The sequence below is a fragment of the Primulina eburnea genome, chromosome 16 (assembly GCF_022965805.1).
Source record: "Primulina eburnea isolate SZY01 chromosome 16, ASM2296580v1, whole genome shotgun sequence".
NCBI lineage: Eukaryota > Viridiplantae > Streptophyta > Magnoliopsida > Lamiales > Gesneriaceae > Primulina > Primulina eburnea.
This window is the reverse complement of record NC_133116.1, coordinates 15,817,985-15,823,187: the sequence shown is the minus strand read 5'-3', so window position 1 is coordinate 15,823,187 and position 5,203 is coordinate 15,817,985.

Here is a 5,203-nt window from a genome sequence, read left to right as displayed (position 1 = left end):
TTCAACATGAACAAGATTGAACCGACCCTTGAGGAGTTGGTGAATATGCTTGTTACATTTGAATCAACCATCAAGAAAGAAGAGTTGGTTCTTTATGTGGGTTCTTCATCTGGTACGAAGATTGATCCACATGGGAAGGGAAAGAAGAGTTCTTTCCAACGTCCCAAGAAAAACGTGCCCTTGATGAGGCAATCTCCGAATCCCGTTGTGGCAGCCACACCAGTTAAGGCTGACAAGACTAGTGATGTTTGTCATCACTGCAAGAAGCCTGGACATTGGAGGCGTAATTGTAAAGAATATATTGCCCAGAAAAGTTCTGGAATTGGTATGTTCTACATTGAAGTAAACATTTCAGTTAACTCTACTTCTTGGGTATTGGATACCAAATGTGGATCACATCTCTGTAATGTGTTGCAGGTGATGGGAAGAAGTAGGAGACTTAGAGAAGGTGTGACCTTCTTGAGGATGGGCAATGGAGCAAGAGTTGCTGCCAAGACCTTAAGAAATGTTTACTTATTGTTGAACAATGATTTTAAATTAATTTTTAAGAGATGTTTTGTTTGTACCTTTTTGATGAAAAACATTATTTCCATTTCTATTGTGATAAAGATGGATATTCTTGTCTATTTAGCAAAGGTGTTTGCAACATTTACAAGAATGAATGTTTAATTGGTACTTAAGGACTTGAAAAACGATCTCTATAACTTAAAATTAAAAGATATTCCACTAAATGTCCATTCAAAGGCATACACCATATGAGATATGGATAAGTAAGCCTCCTAAGTATTCTTATCTTAGAATATGGGTGCCCTGCTTATGAAGCAGGTAGTGGGAGATAAATTGGATAGTCGATCCATTTTATGTTACTTAGTGGGATATCCAAGGAATTCAGTTGGATATCACTTCTATCATCCCCAAGAAACAAAGGTGTTTGTTTCTAGGAATGCAACCTTTTGGGAAAAGGAATTTCTATGAGATAGAAAAGGCGAGATGATAGAACTCGAAGAGGTTCGAGAAACACCCACAATTATAGAACCCACACCCGAAGAGCCAAGAGAGGAGATACAAGCTCCTAGAAGATCCGAGAAAGTCTCGAGACCACATATGATGTATGGTCTGCTTCTTGAAGAGGGCCATAATGAACCTAGCCTTGAATGTGATCCAAGGACCTTCAAGGAAGCATTATCTGATGCCGATTCAACCAAGTGGCTTGAAGCGATGGAATCTAAGATGAATTCCATGCATTCAAACCAAGTGTGGAATCTCGTGGATCCACCCGAGAGAATTGTTCCCATAGGGTGTAAATGGATTTACAAGAGGAAACTTGGGGCGGATGGGAAGGTATTGACCTTCAAGGCGCGATTGGTGGCAAAAGGATATACTCAAAGACAAGGAGTTGACTTTGAGGAAACCTTTTCACCAGTTGAAATGTTCAAGTCTATAAGGATACTGCTAGCCATAGCTGCATGGTATGACTATGAGATATGGCAGATGGATGTCAAGACAGTCTTTCTTAATGGGGATTTTAAGAAAGTGATTTACATGTCTCAACCTGAAGGGTTTACATCTGTCGGAAGTAAGCATATGGTATGCAAACTTCATAGATCTATTTATGGTCTAAAGCAGGCATCTAGGAGTTGGAATCTCAGATTCGACAGTACAATCAAAGAGTTTGGTTTTGATAAGAATCCTGAGGAACCCTGTGTGTATAAGAAGGTCAGTGGGAGTGTTGAGACATTCTTGGTGTTTTATGTTGATAACATTCTAATCATTGGGAATGATGTAGGAATGTTGCAATCAACTATAATATGGTTAGCAAGTAAGTTCTCGACACAGGACTTGGGTGAAGCATCTTTTGTATTGGGAATACAGATCTATAGAGATAGATCAAGAAGATTGCTTGGTCTCACCCATTCCACATACATTGATACCATCGTGAAGCGGTTCTCGATGGATGAGTCCAAGAGAGGACATCTACCAATGTGTCATGGCGTGTCCCTATCCAAGTCTATGTCTCCCAAGACTGATGCAGAGATAGCGGCGATGACAAAGCATTCCTTATGCATCTGCGATTGGTAGCATCATGTATGGGATGATATCTACACGTCCTGACGTGGCTTTCGCACTAAGTGTAGTGAGTAGATATCAATCGAACCCTGGTCTTTCACACTGGAAAGCTGTGAAAGACATCCTCAAGTAGTTGAGAAGGACCAATAAATTGTTCTTGGTCTATGGGGTGGAGAACTTAAATTAGAAGGCTATACCGACTCTAGCTTCCAAAGCGATATCGATGACTCGAAGTCAACCTCTGGGTTTGTATTCATGCTCAATGGTGTTGCTGTCTCTTGGAAGAGTTCCAAGCAAGACAATACTGAGGATTCCAGCACAAAGGCCGAATACATTGCTGCATCAGATGCAGCAAGGGAGGCTGTTTGGATAAAGAATTTCGTCTAAGAGTTGGACGTCATTCCTAATGGAGTTGCTCCTGTCCCGGTGTTGTGTGACAACACGGGAGCTTTATCTCAAGCAAAGGAGCCAAGGTCTCATCAGAAGTCCAAACATGTATTGAGAAAGTACCACATCCTCGGAGAGATTGTGGAAAGTAGAGAAGTGTCTTTTGACATAGTCGGCTCCGCAGATAATGTTGCTGATCCACTAGCTAAGCCTTTACCTGGACCATTATTCGAGATGCATCGCGAATCAATGGGTTTGAAGCATACGGGTAGTTGGCTCTAGTGCAAGTGGGAGATTGTTAGAGTAGGTGCCCGTCGAGCCAAGTGTTGGCCGAGTGTTCACAATGAAACTCTATGTATAAGCAATCTTTATTTTAGTAATATTTGAAATTATTATTTTGGCACATCTTTATCTGTATACCCATGCTAGTTGCATAGATAAAGACCTTGAATATACAAATAGTAGAAAGAATATGAGATGCTCATATGATGAGTATCATGAAACTCATATTTGTAATACTGTATATTCTAAACGGTTCCTAGTCGATTCAGCCGCCACTAAGAAGGATATAGGCCGCTCGAGTTAGAGACTAGTATCTGCGATGTGAGTACCATGTTTCATTGGTATGGGACATTGTGATGTCCGAGCATGCAGATAGGTGCTCCTGGTAGAGTGCACTGAACAACCCTCCATTAAAGGATTTTCCAAGTGGTTCTCACTTATCGAGTGGAAACGTCCTAGTTTATGGTTGTACACCATTAGTCCTTATGACCCGGGACAACATTGAGACTCTATGTGCTAGCATTTCACTTTGACTTGTTTACCGACTCTTATGGGGTCATCAGGTGGCAAGGTTGGGTGTCATGTCGAAACATATAGGAGTCGATGCATTGTAGTCGGGGATTCACCGCTTACCTTCGGGTATGGATATCCTATGTGTTATCATGTGTATGTAGGTTGAAATCTCTGGTCAGAGTATGGTGGTAATTATGAAAGGGGTTTCATAGATTACACCATCGATGCAACTACGACATGACACATAGTATCGATTCATTGACAACTCTCGATAAACCAATGGTTGTCGAATCGGTCGGGATATATGAGTTGAAGGGACCGTACTGTACGCTAACCATAATTGAATGGTTCTTGCAAGGCACTATCATTTGATACATAGGGAATCATGTAAGCGATGCTGCTAGGCGTTTAACATGATTGGTTGGGTACTATCAGACTTGAGTTCTGACGTTCTTGTTATCAAGGAGTTGATAAGTAAGAATGGAGCAATTGGGATATGCTCATATAAGGACATGTTTAGTCCCAATCACATAGAGATGTGAACCCACGGCTAGTTGTATCAATGAACCATTGAGGGCCACACAAGTACTGGCTTTCTAGAACCCGTTGAGAAGTAAAAATAGTTCAATGTGTTGAACGGCTTATAAAGGAGTTTATAAGCGTAAGGAAAATTAGAAGTATGACTTCTATAAAGGAGAAATTAGTTCAATGTGTTGAACGGCTTATAAATGAGTTTATAAGCATAAGAAAAATAGAAGTATGACTTCTATGAGAGAAATGTAACTTTTAATTTATGAATGTGTTCTTAAATTAAAAGTTGGCCAAATAAATAATGTATTTGAAAATTGTGATTTTCATAAACATTATTTTGGACTAAATTAAATTAATTCAAGTGTTGAATTAATTAAACACTAGTGGGCCTAGTAGAGTCCAAGTAATTAAATTAATTCAAGTGTTGGATTAATTAAATAACATTGGGTCTAGTAGAGCCCAATTAGAAATAATTATTAAACTAGTGAGCTTGAGTAAAATCAAGTAATGGTTAAATGGTCTCAAATGTGTTTGAGACATTTAAATAAAAGTCCATGGGCCTTGTAATTGTTACAAGCCCATATAGAATGTGCATGGGGAGATGAAAGGTTGGGAGACAACTTTTTCAAGGTTCTAGGCTTGGGATGCTAAAAAGTGTTTTGGCTTTTCCCACAACCAAGACTAGTCATCCTCTTTCATTCTAGACTCAACATTTTCGAAAATGTCTCTCCTTCTCTCCTAGGGATGAATAGTGCCGAAAATACTATTCATTTTCTCTCATATTTTGTTCTTCAATTGTTGGAGAAACAATACACTTCTCAAAGAAAAATGCTCTAATTTTTCTAGTGCAAAATTAGAGTGGTTCTAGCTAGTTGGTAGTGGGCTTAATATTTGAGCAAGGTGGGCTCAAAGGAAGCTTGAAGATTGTCTTGCCATTGAAGAGCTTAATTGTATATCAACTAAGTTGGAGCCATCATCAATCTTTTAAGATTGATAGGTACATTTCTAAACACCCTATGAATGTCATTTTGGTGTTTTATTGTATTTGTTGCACAAAGAACATGGTGGCCGAAATTTTCTACAAGAAAATAAAATTTTGAACTTCCGTTGCGCTTCCGGTCACCGTAACCGATCCCCTTTCAAGTGGTATCCGAGCTATGGTTACGTTTTTGTGTATCAAATACAAGATATTATGTTGAGATCGATTTCTAACCGCATGAGACAACCAAAAAAACAAATCGAGGGCCGATTTTTGGGGTGTTTTTGGGCAGCATGTTGCTGCTCATTTCGGGCAGCTCGGGCTGCCCGTGGGGCTGCCCGTTTCGGGCAGCAAGGGCAGCCCCTCGGGCTGCCCGAACAGCCCCTTGTTTTTAAATAAAAAAAAAATTTTTTTGGTTGCCGGAATCCGGCGACGGAGCTCCGG